Source organism: Podarcis raffonei, chromosome 2, assembly GCF_027172205.1.
Source record: "Podarcis raffonei isolate rPodRaf1 chromosome 2, rPodRaf1.pri, whole genome shotgun sequence".
Classification (NCBI taxonomy): domain Eukaryota; kingdom Metazoa; phylum Chordata; class Lepidosauria; order Squamata; family Lacertidae; genus Podarcis; species Podarcis raffonei.
In genome coordinates, this window is record NC_070603.1 from 62,058,533 (window position 1) to 62,078,132 (window position 19,600).

The following is a 19,600-nucleotide window of genomic DNA, read 5'->3' on the forward strand; positions in this document are numbered from 1 at the left end:
AGGCTGATGTAGGGAAAAAGCGTTTCTCCTTGCTGGGTTGCTGTAAACTGGCTTTACGTTTTTATCTTAGGGCTGGACTGAGATAAATTTTATGAAGTGCTTTCTTGGAATATTGTGAACTGCCCCATAAATATTCAGGTTGAAGGGCGGGGCAAAAACTAATGCCCCCCTGCAAATACTGCTGAATCAAAGCAAGTGTGTAGTAACCAAGACTATGAACTAAATTCAGTTCTGGTAGCCAGAACAAATGTCTGAGCTCAGAAGTCTTTATTCTAATCTACAGTCGTACCTTGGAAGTCAAACAGAATCCGTTTCAGAAGTCCATTCGACTTCTAAAATGTTCGGAAACCAAAGCGCAGCCTCTGATTGGCTGCAGAAAGCTCCTGCAGCCAACCAGAAGCAGCGGAAGCCCCGTCGGACGTTTGACTTTCCCAAACCGGAACACCCACTTCTGGGTTTGCAGCATTCGGAAGCCAAACCGTCCAAGTACAAAGGTGTTCGGGATCCAAGGTACAACTGTGCGTCTTTTGTAGCTAGCTCTATTTGGTGGATCACTGGGTTCTGGTAAAAAAAGAAGGTAGATCCTGAGAGCTTGAAGTCTTCTCCCCTGTGGTCTACAATAATTAGTAGTAGCTCTGCTAGTATTTCCCAGTCCTACGTGGAGATCTTTGAACCGGAGACTTCCCGTGCTTTCTCATAGAGCTGCAGACTATCCTTTAGAAGTCCTCTGATTCTAATCTGCTTGAAACCAACTAAAAGGTATTTTAAGACATCACCAGCTGGATAAACTGAAACTCATTTGTTTGCACACCTCTCACAAAACAAAAGGCCTTGCAGAATGAACACTTAAGTCCTATAAAACTTTTAATGCCTTAGCACAGCCTTCCACCCACCCTGTGTCACATAATTCTACACAGTCGCACACCATCGCAAGTGGAAGAAGATAAAAACTGGGACATGTTCCAAGTTCAAAAGACAAGTTCTCAACAATGTATGTGAGTAATCTTTGGAAGAGATCACTCAGCTAAGGTATCATTGCTCTTGGTGGGCTTCCCCCAGCAATGATGCAGAAAGAAATGATTTAGTTGATTTTTCCATTGATAAATCAGCTTTCCATTCAAAGATACTTAGTACAGTGGTACCTCGGGTTACATACGCTTCAGGTTATATACGCTTCAGGTTACAGACTCCACTAATCCAGAAATAGTACCTCAGGTTAAGAACTTTGCTTCAGGATGAGAACAGAAATCGTGCTCCGGCGGCAGCAGCAGAAGGCCCCATTAGCTAAAGTGGTGCTTCAGGTTAAGAACAGTTTCAGGTTAAGAACGGACTTCCAAAACGAATTAAGTACTTAACCCGAGGTACCACCGTAAGGGCATCAAAACATATGTACTATAGGAAAAGAAAGGGAAAGGAAACAATTCATGTTGCAATGATACCAGGTACGCAAAAAGTGACTATGCCTCAGCTACACACACATACAGTTTGAAGGCTTAAATTCAAAGCTCCCATCTTTGTGATAAAATATATTAAGGTTTCTTTGTGTCCAAACAAATAGCAACAAACCACAATGCCCAAAAAACTTGAGACATTTTGTATTGTTAAAAGGAACACAGTAGCCTCTAGTGGTGAACAGTTGCCATTGCATCTAAATACCATGTGGTGAAGCTTTCTCCGTAAAAAATAAAAAAGGCACACACACACACCCCTTTCTCTTCAGTGATCCATACAGGTTTGCAGCCCTGTTTTGAGGGGAGGCATGCAGCCCTAAGAAGACATAGTAATTTGTTCAAGGAAACTAGAGCCTTTGCTTTGTGAATGGCAGTATTTACCGGTAATTAATTACATTCATTCGTTTCAGATATCAAACTGACAATAGCCCTCTAAAACCCAGGACAGTAGTCTTCAACCTTTTTTAGACCCAGGATCCACCTTCTCAGTTTTTATTACCATATGTCTGTATGGTGGTAGTGCTGCTGCCACACTCTCTAGGGTCAGGTTGCAACCCAATTGCTGATCCAAACCAACCAGCTGAAGACAAATTAAGTAGGGGACACTTAACAATACTTTAATACTTGAGGGCATCCTCAAACTGTGGTCTGCAAGCTTCATTCAGGTGGTCTGTGGCATCTGTGGATTTGTAGTTGGAGATGGCGCACCCATGGCATTAAATAGTCATACTGACTTTAATTGTATTGCGCTGCTTCTTTTATTTCTTATATTGTAACACAATAAAATACAACATAAGAAATAAAATGAATTGCTTTTTGTGCTAATTAGAGACAAGGAGAAACCCACACAAACCGTCTTCAGAGATGCAGGGTAGAATTCAGCGTCACACTATGATATACCTTTTGACCATGCAAGCATTTTAGTTTGGAAAGATCCCCTCCCCACTCCTCCTTCAGTGCACTGCTCTACAGGTTCTCCTGATACACCCCACTCAGTTCATTTCAGGCGGTTTGCGGGTGGGGGGGGGGAGGAGGCCAAGTCCCATTGCACAAGTGCAAGTCCTTGTGCAGGTGAATCCAACCTGCAACTCTTAGGGATCCTTGGAAATAGAGTTGCCACGCTTCTGGTTTCAGCCTATCAGCTAGCACAGGGATGGGCAACCTTTAGTTGCAGCCAGCATGGCCGGTGGTCAGGGATGAAGAGAGCTGAAGCCTGACAACATCTGGGAAGACAAAGGTTCCCCACCCCTCAGCTAAACCTGGCTGCTAAGCAAACCTTAACACAGCAGGCAAAATGGCTTCAGTTCTAGCCACACAAAGGAGTCGCACTGAGCTCAGCAGCACTTACTTCAGAGTAACCATTTTTGGAATTGGCTTGTTAGCACTGACTGTCACATGCAGATCCATATTTTCTAACCATGTCCCAGACCAGACCTTCCGCTCAACCATCTTTAACACGCACGCTGATCATAATCTTTCTCCTATGACGTGAAACGAGGAAGCCAAAACATTTCACAATCACTTTGGATTCAGCTAACATTATGTGAGTAACACTGAGCAAAACTTCCAACACACCCTATGACACATCAAATAATACATCTAAGCCAATATTAGCAAGAATTTTCAAAAACTATTTTAAATATGCTTTTAGCTCATGGATGGCTTTAGCACTTAACTGTCAAGATAGCGGGACTTTCCAAATGCTGTTTCCCAGTGCATTATTAATTGCAGAGTGTTACATGCAATCCCAATTATATTTCCTCAAGCTAGCACGTATTGCAGGGAAATCACAGCACTCAAATCGTAAATTTGGGGATCTTTATTCCCAGAACTGCATCCTTTTTTTAAATCCAGTGCATCTTCTATCTTAGTATGTGGGAACACTAACAGAGCCCTTTAAAAACACAGTAAGCTACATACTCAACCCCTACCCAACACAAATTGGCCACATCCACTTTTACACTTGGGCCATGCCTACTCCGAAATTTTGGCTACACCAATTTTGACATGAGATAATAACATCTGGGTTTCGGTTCAGAGAACTTTAGCATGATGTGAAAGATAATTAAAGCAGATTTTAAAGGAATCTGATCAGCTTTCAGTATTAACCCAGGTTTGGGGCAAGTACTCTTTGATTAGAGAACCCCAATAGATATAAAACCACAAAATATGCAGATGATAAAGCGTGGAAATATAGGCTGTTAGACGTTTAAAATACCCCTTACTAAGTTGCTTGCAAAGTTCCCTACTTCTCTTCGCATAGAAAAAGACCACACATTTTGTTTGCTTATAAACTATTCAAAGGTCAGATTCATGTGCTTTTCCATACAGCAGCAAGGAAACGCAGGCAGTATAAGTTATTTCTAAATTATTTGTATAGAACAGGGATGTCTGGCAGGTCGATCCCGGGAGGTTCTGTCAGACCTTGGTCAACCGCAGGCTCCTCTTCCTTTTTGGAGTTTTCGCTGTGAGGTAGATTGTTTCCTTAGCGATCTTTTGGTGAGCAACTTTCCCCCTTTCCCCTCCCTAAAAAAAGCTCAACATGTTTGTCTGGAAACCCCCCCCCCAAAATGGGACTTCGCTCTCTTAAAAATGCTCAACAAGTTTGACCCGAACCCTCCAAAAACAGGAACAGGATTGTGCTTCCTGAAAAAAGCTCAACAACTTTGACCTGAAACACTGCCAGTTTTTTATTCTGTGAGTAGATTGCAGTCTCTTGGCAGTTGGACGTCCCTGGTATAGAAGAACTGTCCTTGCAACCCAGGCCCATGCAGAGCTTCTCTGAGGCCCAGGACCAGAGTCTTGTTCTTGGCAAGGCAGCGCAAGTCCTAGTGGGGCCCTCAGCCAGCTTAGCCCTCTAAGTCCTAGTGGGGCCCTCAGCCAGCTTAGCCCTCTAAGTCCTAGTGGGGCCCTCAGCCAGCTTAGCCCTCTGAGGCCTGGGGCAAGGGTCCCTGGATGCTCCCCCTTCATGGGCAACCATCCCAGACTAATCTGCTGGGTATAGCGAAGATTCAGACATGTGGATTCACTGTGGTTTGCTAAAGATTTCAGAGTAAATAATTTGTTATGAGACCAAAACCAGATCAGATAGAATGTAATTACTTATTTGAAAACTACATATAATTTCACACTGTGGTACGCTAGCTAAGGAATGTTTTGGGGATTCCCCCCCCCCACACACACACTAGGGCCAAAGTTCTTCTGAAATTAGCTGGAAGTGGAACTAAAATGGGATTTCCACATGACACTAAATATAACACTATGTGCCTCACAACACTCCTGCAATACTTGCAGGATCTTAAATATGCATACTCAAAAGTATGGTAAGTTTCATTTAGTTCAGTCAGCAAAGATTCTTGCCCCCCACCCTAGCTTTATTTTAAAGAGGCTTCTCTGATTTTTGTTGTTGTTTAGTCATTTCGTCGTGTCCGACTCTTCGTGACCCCATGGACCAGAGCATGCCATGCACTCCTGTTTTCCACTGCCTCCCGCAGTTTGGTCAAACTCATGCTGGTAGCTTCGAGAACACTGTCCAACCATCTCGTCCTCTGTCGTCCCCTTCTCCTTGTGCCCTCCATCTTTCCCAACATCAGGGTCTTTTCCAGGGAGTCTTCTCATGAGGTGGCCAAAGTACTGGAGCCTCAGCTTCAGGATCTGTCCTTCCAGTGAGCACTCAGGGCTGATTTCCTTAAGGATGGATAGGTTTGATCTTCTTGCAGTCCATGGGACTCTCAAGAGTCTCCTCCAGCACCATAATTCAAAAGCATAAATTCTTCAGCGATCAGCCTTCTTTATGGTCCAGCTCTCACTTCCATACATCACTACTGGGAAAACCATAGCTTTAACTATATGGACCTTTGTTGGCAAGGTGATGTCTCTGCTTTTTAAGATCCTTCTCTGACACTGGCCCTTTAATTAGTGTATATCTGCTTACTGTCAGCAGGAGGAAACATAGATCTTACTTGGTTACCTGAATTAAGCTGACATGTCATTTCCATATTATTCTTACCATTTCGCATAACAGAAAAAGCAGATCTGTGAACACAGATCATGTAATGTGCCACAGAAAGACAGTGTTAGGACTGAGATGCAACCTGCCAGAAAGACGTATAGTAGCTCAGACTCAGATTTATTTCCCTGCAGACTGAACAAAACAAAAAACTAATTTTTTAAAAGGGGGATCTATGACAAAATGTTGCAAGATGGAGTGCTCCATTTTGGGTTCCAGCCAGCCATGCCCTCTCGCATGATACTCCCTTGCGTTCCATCTCCCACCCAATTCCCCAAGCAGTCAACACTCTGTAGCCAGGGCATACTCAGTCCTCACTGGGCTGTTTCGGGAGTCTCACTTTATGCTTCCCCCCATATAGTTTTTTTTATTATTATTTCTGCATACTTTGAGGTTCCTCCAAGCCTGTTGACACTACCTTCTGGTCCAAGGTCAGTGCTGTGTGGACTAACATGAGGATTCTCGCTCATCTTTCTCAAAACCTCGGAAATAGAGGGGGTGCTGAACGTTCAGTGTTTTACATGACAACTTTAATATGGAAAGCCAAGATGACTCTAATAAGACAGTTGCGCACAACGAAAGGCAAAATGATCTTTTTGAGCAGAAATCAGGCCCTGCTAATTATACTGAGGGACAGACAAAGAACTTTCCAGTCCTAAAAATGCCATACAAATATGCAGAAATGGTTCTGATGTTTGAGTGGTGTTATGTGATTTCTAACCTGCAAGAAGAGAGAGAGAACACTCTATCAAGAAATGGAAATAAACAGGGGAGCAGAAATGTCACAACCATCAAACAATTTCCCAACTCTGCTTTTGTTACTACAAATTGATTTCAATAGATGAGAGCTGACATGTAACCATTTTCAGTATTGTATTTAGCAATAATGCTGTGATTTTTAATTAATCTGTTCAGGGCAATATTTTTCCAAACGATGGATGATGAATAATATGCATTTGTAAAATGTTGTTGTTGTTTTAAAAACTGTTCCATACAATTTTGAAAGTTACTGCGTAACTGCTGGATCGACAGGCCTACAATACCTGCACTTGAGAGGCAGGAAAGAAGTGTCAAGTGCATATTTAGTGAGAGTTTGTTTAAATTAAGGAGCAGGCCTCTTGAATCCGAAACGGCGCTGACTGGAAACATACCATAAAAGACACCTCTGATGGAATAAGCTTCAGAGCACTTTGGTGCACAATTCTAAGCATGCAGAGTGAGAACTAAATGCCACTGAGTGCAATGGTGCTTCCCCCCAGGTAAATGAGAATAGGCTCCTGAAGCAGATCTGCCCCAACACCTCTAGCGCTTTAGCTACTGATGTACTATAAGTGCTGCCTATTTATATGACCCACCTTGAGGGTTCTTTTCTGCCAAGCAATTTCATACCACTGTGGTGGTATGAAATGCAATGGTACTGGCAGTACTAGATGTTCAGAATCAGTGTTCAGTCACTTGAAAATCATGCATCCAGTGCTGTTTGTTTGTTTATTGTTTGTTGTGTTTCAGCCATCATGGTCATAACCACTGGGGGGAAAATACACCCTATACAGTGGTACCTCAGGTTACAGACGCTTCAGGTTACAGACTCTGCTAACCCAGAAATAGTACCTCAGGTTAAGAACTTTGGTTCAGGATGAGAACTGAAATTGCGCTGCAGCAGCAGGAGTCCCCATTAGCTAAAGTGGTGCTTCAGATTAAAAACAGTTTCAGGTTAAGAACGGACCTCCGGAACGAATTAAGTTCTTAACCTGAGGTACCACTGTACATAGATAGAACTTTAAAACACATTATGGCATCCACTTCTGAAATCAGGAAGTTTGCTTTCCTCATTTAATAAAAATGAGGATGCCTTATTTGTATTCTGGTGTCCAATTTTTTCAAAGCACCTGTCCCACATTTCTGTGCACTAAGTAGATAGAAGAAGAAGAAGAAGAAGAAGAAGAAGAAGAAGAAGAAGAAGAAGAAGAAGAAGTCAGGATATTGAAGGGTTCTGGCTAAAAACATGGTGTGGCACAAGATGTGGAAAAGCCCTGGGGGGAAATGGTTTTACTGAGGAATAGGTTACCATCTACCACCCGCAAGCAATTTATTTTATACACTACAAGCTGTAATTCAAGTGTAGACACAGAGTGTTGTATAATAAGCACAATACAGAAATAGGTGATTCAATTTACCGGTAAGTAGCCTAGCAAGAAGGAAACTGAAGCTTAATCTAGACATGACAGAGACGTTGACGGTAAATCAGGAACCAAAAGTTAGGAGAGTGAGAATTAATTGTGCTGCTCCCCTGAAAGGAGTAGATCTCTAGGTTGGGAGTGGTTTTTGACCCTGCTTTACTTTACTGCATTTTTGGGGAATCTTTGGCCCTCCGGATGTTGCTGAACTACAACTCTCTTGATCCCTGGTCATTGGCTGTGTTTGCTAGGCCTGATGGGAATTGTAGTTCAGTAACATCTGGAGGACCAAAGGTTCCTCACACCTGCTCTACTGCTTAATGAACAGAACTGAGCATTGGCTCGGAGTGCCTTTTTAAACTCTGGCTGCTGGAAGGCTAACTGTAGCCCCTCCTGCGCAACAAATACATGGCCTGTCACTGCCTTAGTAACTTCCCATTTAATTACAGTACATCCTGAAATGTGTTCTGCAAAGGCAGAATTTGGCGGCTTACTGTCCAAGAAGGAACGAGACACTTCCCTGTAATAAAATGGCATGTTAGTGGCTACTAGTCATGATGGTTGTGTCCTACTGACAATCAGAGGCAGTAGACCTCTAAATGCCAGTTACTGGGAATCACAAGTAGGGTGAATCTTCTTGTGTTCAAGTCCTGCTGTAGACATCTGGTTGGCCATTGTGAGCGCAGGATGCTGAACTAGAAGGGACTTTGGTAAGATGCAGCAGGCTCTTCTTAATTTCTTATGAACCACAGGGAACATTCACTTCCAGTTTTAGCCTCAAGTATACTGTCTGCTTTCCAATTCAAGGTCTCAGTGCTTTAGTTTCAAAGGTCTGGATTTAGAAACCTGTAGAGAACTTCATGGCCCATGCATAACACTGTGCTCTCAACATAGTCTTTGCAGGTCCTTTTCTTTCCTTCAAAATGGGGACAGTGGATCCTCCCCAAAGTCAGTAAAATAGGGTGGGCAACAGATGCAGATGACAGGGAACCACCACCGTCCCCCTTCTTATCACTTTTAAGCCCCTCTCCACCTGGAGTACATTCTCAATTGTCAGAAGTGACCAAGAGTTGCTACTTACTGTTCTAAAATAAACCTCAAGAATTTGAGTTGCCTATTATGGCCATGAAATAAGAATATGATATTGATAAGATAGCCAGCATTCAGCACTGATTGACAACTGGCCAGACCACCACAAGCAAACAAAATCACCTGTAAGCAGTCACCTGCTAAGACTGGGGTGGGGAACCCCTGGCCATTTCATGAGGCCCTCGGGATCCCCTCCTGCCTATCAGCTGTTCTGCAGTGAGCAGCTGAGTGGGAAACGGCTTTGATGCTCTGCAAATTGTGCAACTGCAGCTCCTTTCTCTGCAAGGATCTGCTGCAAGATGAAAGTAGAGGGGGAAATGTCTCAGAAGGGAGACAGACATCTGATCCTTACAAATGTGCAAAAAAAGAGAGCCCCTGCATTTTGCATCTGCGTGCATGTCATTTTTGAGAGGGAATTGTATTTTGAAGTTTGAGACTTTGAATAGCTGTCAGGCAGGGCCTGCAGTTCAGCTGTGCATTGATGTTATCTGCATTCCTCTGCTAGGATTACTGAGCTCTTCTTACCTTTGGAATAGTCAGGCCAATAAAGGGTGTAGGAGTGCTGTTGTTTAAATGAACTTTGCTTTTTTAAAATGTTTATAGGGAAAATGGAATGTAAAATTCAAGTGGAGTTACTAAGACTTAAACATATGCCTTTGTTTCCATGGCTAATAGTTTTTTTGTGTGTATACTGTATGTGTTAAGTATGTGTGACTATGTGTGGCTCTGGAATGCAGTCCCCAAAAGCTGTCTATCATGGTAGCATGTGCCTCCACCCAGAAAACATTCCCAATCATTGTGCTAATGCTTACACATTAAAGGCACAACTACAGTAGCTGGCTGAAAGATTTGCAATGCTGCCCAAATAGGCAGCTGATATAATTAGGTCTTGTAAAGCGGTGCTGCTTGATGCATTAAGCGATAAGACCTACTACAGAAAACCTTAACCCAGCCACAGTGGGGAAGAAGCAAAAAGGATCCATCCCTGCTACAACAAGGATTGCTGAATTTATTATGAAACTCTGATTTTATAGAATTGGCTTTTGGGTTTTCCTTCTGGAACAAGAGATACTCAACTCCTTTTACTTTTACAGTCATTACTCTGTAGCCTTTAGTAAAACCATGTTGTCTCAGAGAGTCTGCTTGAAATGTTTTTACAGTTCTGCATGGCTGCATTGAAGCTGCCAGTTTAAACAGCTATAAAAATCCAGCAATACATGTTCAGTTAATGGAAGATATTTTAAGGTTGAGTCCCTGAAAAGGACTATTAACTTTATCAGCGAGCCAACAGGCAGAAACACACCTATAGCAGAACAGAATACAATAAGCAGGACAAAACTGTGGCTCAGATGATGCCATGACATCTAGACTTTCTTTGATTCTGCCCAGCACCACATCCAAGAGTGTTTCCTGAGCCAGAATCATAAGGCAACATTTCTGTGCCAACCCCATTGTAGCAGCCTGCAGTTACTGCTCATTTCTTTAAAACACACTCACCCACGGGACACCACTGATTTAGGTGTGATGAAAGACGCCTAAAACACTTTTAGGAATCAGGCTGAAAGGCTTAGTCAGTCATTGCAGAATAGTATCATTTTCATTCAGTTAATCATTGCTGAAACCAACTATATTCTGCTTAACTAATAGTTAAATTAGGGGTTGCTTATCCAAAGAAGCAAGAGCTCTTTAATTATTAAGCAATCATCTAGAGCAGGGACATCCAACTCCCAAGAGACTGGGATCTACTTCCGGGGGACGGGCAGTGATCTACCCATTTTGGGGGTGGGGTTCAGAGTTGCTAAGCTTTTTTTAGGGGCGCAGCTCAAAGTTGTTGAGCTTTCTTTTTTTTAGGGTAGAAAATCAAAGTTGTTGAGGTTTTTTGGACAGTAAGTGTGAAGAACTGCAATAAATCGCTCACTAAAAACACAGTTGCGAACAGGGGAACGCAGCGCTACAGCAGACAACAAAGGAACACCCATTAAACGTGACGCAGGGAAAGACAGATGGGGGCAGAGACATGATTCTAAACAATGCGAGCAGAAAGGATCCTGCAATTGACCAAGGTCATCTGGGGATCGACCTGTCAATCGCGGTCGACCAGTTAGACACCCCTGTTCTAGAGCATATTGTAGGTTGAGGGGCCTGTGGCTGCGACAGGGATAAATTTACAACATTCCTATAGTTTATTCTGTTAACAGTGTAGGTTAGATGTAGGGCTGAGGTTGATTTGGATTTTCAGCCAAAAATCTTCCTGATAAAATGTAGTGGAACCTCGGGTTGCGAACGTGATCTGTGTGGGAGGCACGTTCAACCCGCAGTGCTGCATCTGCACATGTGTGGGTTGCGATTTGGCGCTTCTGCGCAAAGCATGATTTTTGTGATTCTGCGCATGCGCGAGTGCCAAAACTTGGAAGTAACCAGGTTTGGCGTGGTGTGCAACCCAAAATCATGTAACCTGAAGTGTCTGTAACCCAAGGTACCACTGTACTGTACCTCGGGTTAGACTTGGAAAGGTCAATCTACTTAAATTATTTTCTTAGACTTCTCCCAATCTAAATCCAGCATTCAAATGCAGGAAGAAGCTTTGTGCTCCATGAACATACTTGCATCTTCTCTGCATGTTTCTGGCTGCTCATGCTTCTGGCCCATCACAGCTATGCTAAAATTCTGGATTTCTGCAAGTCATCCATAGAATCACTTTCATCTCAGGAAAGAAGTGTCTCTTTAAGTTTACTGTTTATTTTATATTTTGAATGATTTACAGAGCTGTTTTTTTATTGATAATTTAAATGTTTTATTCACATATTAAAAACACACACACACATTAGAGCAGGTTATAATTAGGTAGTGTACACATTTTATGAAATAAATAGAAGAACCCAGAAGCTCCATTTATAGATAATGGGGTGAGCCGACTTAGAATATTTTCCTATATGCTGTTGCCTTCAACAGTCCATAAATCCTGGAAGCTGTCCTTCTCAGGCTAACTTGCGGGGGGGGGGTTAATCTCATACCTTCTCTGTTAATATTTCTGTGTACTGAAGGAGACCCTCAGGTATGTAGAACCACTACTGTATTTTTATAATACCCTGTTTTGCTTAAGAACAGATGCTTGACCAACAGAGTTTACCATTAGAAAGAATAAGACAAGTGCTCCTGTTCTGGGTGCCGGAACAACCCTTCTAACAGTACCGCATACTGGAAGTTGAAAGGGACACAAATAGGGCAACTAATTTCTTCACGCTGTCACCACGACCCTGTTCCTGTTTTCTTTTTACTGACAAGCAATCTTTCATGCAGACGCCTCCCTCTTGTTTTTTAGTGGCCTTGTTTTGGCTCTAATCCTGGTGGGAGGGTCCAATGATTATCTTCCTTGTATTCTGTAGCTGACAACAACTTTTACTATAGAATCTCTGAATTTTCATATCCCAATAAACACTGTTTTCAAGTTCTATTACAAGGGCAGGACAAGTCTAAGCATGTTTAACTGGAAGTGTACTTTACTGGATTCAACAGGAATTACTCCCTTGTAATTGTGTTTAGAACTACATTTTTAAAAAAAACTACAGTTTTGAAGTGTATTGTTGTGACTGGAGCGACATTCTGAGGTTAGATAAACTTTTTGGTAAAATGTTCATTTTTTTCCAGGTTAACATTTAGAGTGATACATTGGGATGGGGGGGGGAGTAGATGCATAATATTGAGCAACATGATCAAACTTAACACGGTACAGTTGCTGGGTAAGACATACTAAATGAAAGAACCTCACATTACATTCTTAGATCCCATTAAACATCCAGACGAGAAAGCTAATCCTGTCACTAACCATCTGCTCAAAATGCCTTCTTAGGGTATTGATGACAGCTATATGCAGCAAAACAAATTCAAGTGTATGAATGAGCAAAGGTATACTTGGCATGCTTGCATTACACTATCTGCAACACACACCATCCCCAACATGCCTTTGTGCTGCTTCTTAATGCACAGGGTTCCAGCTAGGGAATGCTTTATTGAAGTAAAACCACTTTCCAAACTGAATAAAATGTATAACCTGTAAGATGTTAAATAAACCTATTTGTGGGATTGCAGATCCCTGCTGAGCCCTCTATGTACAACTATTTCCTTGGAAAATGTAAAGAATAAAGTCATTGGAAGCTCTGATAATAATGTATTTGTTTTATGCATCAAGGAGTTCAAAAAGGTTTCGCTAAAATGGCTGAGTCCCATATGTAAACAAAAGTAAGTGAGCTGCTCGGAAATACTTTAAAAAATTATCTTTTTTACTGGGGACTGAATACCATTTGGGATAGATCCCAATAACTAGCTTATGAAATAACATTCTATAAGCTAGCATGATCCACATCCCAAATGTTATTCCAATCCACAGTAAAATCTGAACTTCCTTTTCCAAAATATTTTCATTTCTTCTTCTATAGCTGTTCTGTTTTGAATAATGTTCATGTCTTTTAAGATTAATCCCTGAACATTTACAACAATTAAATTGTTACTAGTTGATTTTATATGTCATGTGTTTGGCTTTAAAATAGCTCAGCTAAATGAATAACTGAACATGCAATGACTATTAACATCAAACTTCTCTCTTCTGTATTATAATGTTAATTTTTATATTTCACCAGTCAAGTGACTGATTCTAACTTTAAAATATCCTAATCTGGATGGTGTGAAGAATATGTTAAAGTTTCTGGGGTTGGTCACTCTGCATTGGGGAACCCCATCTGATCCCAATAAAACTGTTCAGAGCTTGTCCTCTTATTACTATATATAACCTCACACTCTCCAAGAGTTCTTATACTTCAAAATCCCTACCCTGTATCTTAACCATATTTTTCGCTCCATAAGACGCACATTTTCCCCTCCAAAAATTAAGGGGAAATGTGTGTGCGTTTTATGGAGCGAATGCAGGCTCCCTGGCTTCAGCGATAGCAATGCGAAGCCTCCGAAGCGCAGCGGGAGCGCTCGCGCCGCACTCCAGAGGCTTTGGGTTCCTTTCGCTGAAGGGTAGGTGCCCCTTCAGCTAAGCGGGAGGAGAAACGGAAGGGGCTTCATTTCTCCTGCCGCTTCGCTGAAGGGGCGCTGCGCAGAGAGGGGGAGAATTTTTTTCCCCTTGTTCTCCCCCTCTAAAACAAGGTGCGTCCTATGGTCGGGTGCGTCCTATAGAGTGAAAAATACGGTAGTATTTTTCCCATTAGTGCTACTCCTCAAACCATGCAGAGACCTTCAAACCTTGCACTCCCAGATACCCCTACCACTCAACTTGATTAATTCCTTCTTTCAGATCTATCTTCAACAAATAATCAGTACCAAATTCCTGTTTTTTGCAACCTTACCCAAACCAATCCACACCCTCAATTTCCCTCTCCAGTTTACACCAAAGCCCATTAACAAAGCATTTCACATTAGTCAGATCCTACGCATATCTTACCAATAATTAACAATCTTGTGCTAATGGGATTGTTGTGGACCCAGCAGCTTTTTGAAATAGTTCTTAAACTTTTTAAAAGAGCAAACTTAAGCCACTTAATATTCCAATGTACCATATTTTCAACGGTTAAGATCATTTGTTCTTTGATTCCATTTCCCTTAAAAAAAATTTTTTTCAAAGTTAGTTTACTCAAATTGTCAGAGGTCCAATTTATCCCTACTGAAAAGATGAGAAAGTGAAACTATCAAATCACCTAAGATGACTGCAGTCCGTTCCAGCAACTTCTCAAAATGGGGTGTGGAAAAATTCATTTTCGCCTGTATCTTAAATTTCTTACACCACCTTTAAAGCAATTCAATGTGGGTTTTTTGCACATTTATTTACCCATGAGTGTGGTATCTCATCTAGGCTTTTTCTTTGTTTCTGTCTTGTTCACTTTTGTTAGCAGCCCTCGTTTTCTCTTTCTGGTAGCCCAGTGAAGAATTTGTTAACACTATGAGGTCCAAGAAAGATCGTAGCTATCAGGCTTTCACCCTGAAAAAAGTAAACATAGAGTACAGGAGACTCTCAGCTTCAGAAAATCACCTTCCAAGTTGTGGAGGTAGAGCAGAACAATGACAGGGGTGAAACAAGCAGCCTCATCCTCATAGCCCCCCCCCCAGAAATGTGTTTCCTAAATTTAAGGCTTGGTTAGGATAGCCATGTGCGACATTTTAAACAGGGGCAAGTACCTTCTCAACAGCCTTTTTGAATGGTAATCTTCAGAGGTAAAGATCATCCTTTCAATATAAGAACTGAGAACCATGGAGAAGAAGTTAGTATTTATTAACCAATGTGACGTAAAGGCCTCAATTTTGGGTTTGTGACATTACAAGCCGTCAACTTTTTACCGCATCAACACAACCAGAACAACAGAATCGGGTAGCACCGTTGAATCCAACAAATTTATGATGGCATCATCTTTTGGCTGCCACCCTGGAATTCCAAACAGGAGGTTACCGCTTTTCTCCTTCTCACCACGGAGGGCTGACCTGCGCGCCTTTGGAGCAGGAATTCAACAGATGGGTCCGCAGTGGCGGGATAATCATAATCAAACCGATACTGGCTGCACGTCGTTAATGCCCCAATCGCTCGCATGCACACACTGCAAAATTAAGACGGCGCTGTTAATCCTTGCCCAGAAGGTGGCAGGCATCCCGAGCCCCTTCACTTTTGCCCTTCAACCCTCCCGCCATTCACTCCACTTCGACCCCTTCCCACCTCCGGGTACCCCGAGCCTGACTGCGCGCGTTTCCTCCGGAGCAACCCCCCCCCAACTTCAGCAACGCTCCGTCACATGGAGGGTTTTGCAGGCCGCTCCTACTCCGAGGCAAGTCCCAGCGACTTCCTTCCGAGAAAGTGCACTTCTTGCAGCCGGGTCCCAGGCACAAACTGGGCGGGCGAAACCCCGACGGATGCCGGCCTGAGTTGCGCCTAACTGTGCCCCGCCGCAGGGTCGAGGCCTAGCCCTCCTCCAACTGCCCGGCTCCCCGTGCCCGTTTCCTCCGAGGTAAGTGGGTCCAGTGGAGCTCCCTCCCGCCGCGCGCGGACCGGGCGCCCGCCTCTCGCTCCCCGGGAAGGCGCAGCGGCGCCCCGGCTGCCCCTCTCCGCCAGCGCTCGCTCCTCGGCCGGGCCAGCGGAGCACCGCCCGCCCAGCGCCAGCCACCCAATCGCGCGTCCTGGCGGCGGGAGGAGGGGGCGGCCTCGGCGCCCGGAGCCTGTGAGCCGAGGCGATGTGGGCCGGGCTTAAGCGCTGCCTCTGCCGTCGCTGCTGCCGCCGCCGCCATGATGCTTGTTTGCTTTCAATGAGTGTGAGAAGGAGGCGGAGGAGGAAGAGAAGGAGGAGGAGAAGGAGGAGGCGGGGGGAGCCCGTTCTCCCGTCCGGCCCGCGGCAGGAAACAAAGAGCCAGGCAGAGGCAGCGCAGAGACGGGGATGCTGCAGCTACAGGTACGGGGGCGGCGGCCGCGCCGATGGAAAAGGCGGCGGCGAGGAGGAGGAAGAGGGAGCGGGGGTCGAGGCGGCTCTTCCTCAACCGCCCCCCCACCCCGTCGAATGAATCTATGGGGCGGGGGTGGCGGCAGCGGCGACCACGGCCTGAGGAAAGCAGGTTTCTGACGGGAGGGGGGCGGTTAGAAGTGCCCCGGGTAATCATAATGGGGGCGCGCGGGGGGGACGACCGAAGGATTATTTTGGTGGGAGGCGCGGAGAGCGGCGGCGCATTCGAGGTCCTGTGGGACGCGGAGAGAGATGGCTGACTTTCCGGGGTGGGTGGGGGGGTCGAGGAGATGTTTGTGGGTCGGTTTGTCGGGGGTGGGTCGTGTTGACAAGGTTAACGTGGGGGGCTGCTGACCAGAGAGGGGGAGCGGGGGTTGTGTTTGGGTCCTGTGAGGTTTGGGGGGGGGGTTGTCGGTGTTACTATTTTTATAATAATCCAGCCTGGGAGGGGAAGGGGAACGCGACTCCTCTTCGGGGAAGGGGCGCGGAGGGAGACGGGCGAGGTAAATACGTCGCGAGATAAGAAGCGGGGTCTCCGGGCCCTGCGCCTCTGGAGTGCGTGAAATGCATGGCTGGACGAGGACGGGGCGGGTGGGTGGTGGTGGTTGGGCGAGGGCTTTTGAAGGGAGCGTGTTGTGCGGGGGGGGGGCGCCGGGGTAGCAAATAAAACTGCTTGTGTACGAGGCGGGTGAGGCGAGCGGCCTATTGCGCTGAAGGTGGTGGAGAGTGAGTGGTGGCGGCGGCGGCGGTGTTTTGAAACAAAACAAAACAAAAATTACTGGCGTGTGTGGTGGTGCTTTGGAGCTGGCACAGTTGATTTGGAGGGCATTATTGCTCTTCAGGAAACAAAAGGAGCCCTGTTGGGGTTGGCAGGGAGGAGGAGTTCTCCCGAGGAGAAAAAAGTTTTTGGTCTGGGAAAGTAGAGACGGGGGTTGGTGTTTTGCACTTGGAAGGGGCGGCTGAGCCTTCCTGGAATCTGTGGGAAGGTTCTGGAGGAAGTGACGTGCTCAGTGCCTGTTGACAAGAGCTGTGGGGTGGTGGGAGTAGTGTGGGGGTAGGGGGGGCAGGGCTCATTTGCTTGAAGTGTCTAATAAGTGTGTTAGGATTCTGGTTTGTGGGGTTGGCGTGGCTCTATACAAATGCACCAAACTGCTATTTTTATTTTTGCACTTAAAAGCAACTAAGATAAAAGTACAGGTGTAGTGGGGGGGAAGCTGGTTTAATAAAAACTGAAAGTGTAAACACTTCTGGAAATAAGCAGGAAGAAAGGAAAGCTTGCATTGCACAGCTGTTTTTCTTCTCCACACCTCAACAACCTCTTAAAATTAATTTAAATAGAACAGGCAGGTGTAAATTTAAAACTATAGGTCCGTATTTGCCGTGGATAAATAAGCCTGGTTCTTGGGAACAAAACCTGCACTTCAGGATAAATTTAAGCTTGGTTACATTACCCTTGTATCTGAAAGGGCTAGCTTGCAATAAGAAGGCCACAATAGACAGCCTGTGTCTGAAATAGAAAGGAAAGAGCTTTTGCAGGAATGATTGACAGCTGTGCTGTCCAATGTAATGAGCTGGGGGCAGGAATACTGTTTATATGCAGGTAGCTTGGTGGCTTGGCTTGGCTTGGCTGGGCCTCAGTCTGTAGAACACACACATATACCGTGGTACCTCAGTTTACGAACAGTCCTGTTTATGAACTATTTGGTTTACAAACTCTGCGAAACCGGAAGTAGTGTTCTGGTTTGCAAACTTTACCTCGGTTTACGAACAGAAGCTGAATGGTGGAAGGGCACCAGCGGTGGGAGGCCTCATTAGCGAAAGCACACTTCGGTTTAAGAATGGATTCGGTTTAAGAACAGACTTCCGGAAAGGTTAGTAAACCGAGGTACCACTGTAGGGGTAAACAGGATTAGAATGCAGATCTCTTGGGGTTACCTACAACAGCAAATTTGTTCTATATGTTTTTGTGTAGATGGAGTATCTAATGAAGTGCTGTTTTAGGCCGCTAAGAAAGCAAAACTTCAGCAGGCTGTTCCTTATAAGGGTGAGATTCTAAGGGGTAGTATACAATTGTGAATTTGATCCAAAATATATGGTAGGAAAGATATTTTTATGTACAGGTTGCTTGTGAGTTCTGTGTTTTTAGTGGTAGATTTTTATGTTGAATTTTACTTTTGTATTGGTGAAGGGACATAACCCAAAAGTAAAAAATAAAACGATAATTAAAAAATGTAACAGCACCTGTTTTGGCTAACCTTCATCTTTTACTAGTTGAATGATCTGGGAGGTTTTAAAATTTATTTTAGGTGAGTTTTTTTCCCCGTTAAGCCTTTTAAATATCTGTAGTAAAAGACAAGGATTTTTAGGAAAACCTCATAAATTTTCACTATAACTTAAGATAGATAATGGAAATTCCATGATTCTCATATTCTATAATAGTAAAGATCTAACATTTATATGATTATGTTGTTGAGGTTTCCTGCAGAGATTTTTGAATTGTGCTGTATAAGCAGTTGGGGATTTCTACAGTGTCTGGTATGTCTCAGGGTTATTTTCTTATCTGGATTTCACCATATTGGTAACAGAGACTTAAAATTCAAAAGGATTAAGGAATATTTATGGTAATTATTTGGTATGAATGTGAAGGTTGGCAAGTGTTGACTGGTAATTGTATTGTCTCTTGCATTTCTTTTCATCCTAGAGCAGGTCTCGTAATTGGGGATTTGTCAACATTTCCACTGGGGTAATTTTACAGAATTATCCACCCTGTGTTCTTCCTGCTGGTTCAGCTGGACTCTGGAGTGTGCTGCTAGGAATGAAGTCTTCTCTGGGGGTTTATTCACAGTATTGCTGAAATGGAACCATTCACATATGGATTAATGCTTTATTCACTTTTCACTTGAAACACTTGGATCAGTTCATTTTTCTTTATAAGGGAGATTGTCCTGTGTCATTTTGTAATGAAATCCTAAGTGTAGTCTTGACAAGTTCAGGCTATTTGTGTTTCAGTAATTAAGAACTTAAATATAAAAATAAATGAAACCACAGTACTGCATGGGCAGGTAATTATTTTTGGTAATGTATATCTTTAGATGTACATATTGGCTTGTGTGGATTAATAAGGTGTATTTTTAGTAAGTATGTTGTAATGCTAGCCCATGCATTTCTCAAATTAGTTTTAAAAACCCACCCAGTGTATGACAGCTTTATTTTAAGAAAGAAGTTGCATTCTTTTGATAGAAAATGGTCCACCAAAATCCTGTTCTTTGGGTATGGTACATTAAATCTGGCTGTTTTGGTATGGAATTTAGATGCAGATTAGTTAAATAACTTGCATCTTAATTTCTGTATAACCCTATGCAGACATTCAAATTGTACATACCGTATTTTTCGCCC

At 43.7% G+C, this 19,600-nt stretch overlaps 1 protein-coding gene and 1 long non-coding RNA gene across 6 annotated transcripts in view; one reads left to right on the forward strand and one right to left on the reverse strand.

The window, feature by feature from the left end:
• Positions 1–14,977: 14,977 nt before the first annotated feature.
• LOC128407928 (uncharacterized) lies at positions 14,978–15,627 on the reverse strand. The gene is made up of 2 exons (XR_008328934.1): positions 15,533–15,627; positions 14,978–15,313 (listed from the first exon to the last, which is right to left on the reverse strand). It is a non-coding gene; the product is annotated as an uncharacterized LOC128407928 (long non-coding RNA).
• The window catches only part of CNOT6 (CCR4-NOT transcription complex subunit 6), a 34,319-nt gene continuing 30,320 nt past the window's right edge, over positions 15,602–19,600 (forward strand). The window contains exon 1 of one of the 5 annotated variants that reach the window (XM_053376956.1): positions 15,602–15,718. The gene's annotated coding sequence lies outside the window, so the exon portion shown is untranslated. Of the gene's footprint in view, positions 15,719–16,033; positions 16,157–19,600 lie in introns of those variants that run through there. The other 4 variants (XM_053376955.1, XM_053376953.1, XM_053376957.1 and 1 more) reach the window with 4 other exon arrangements.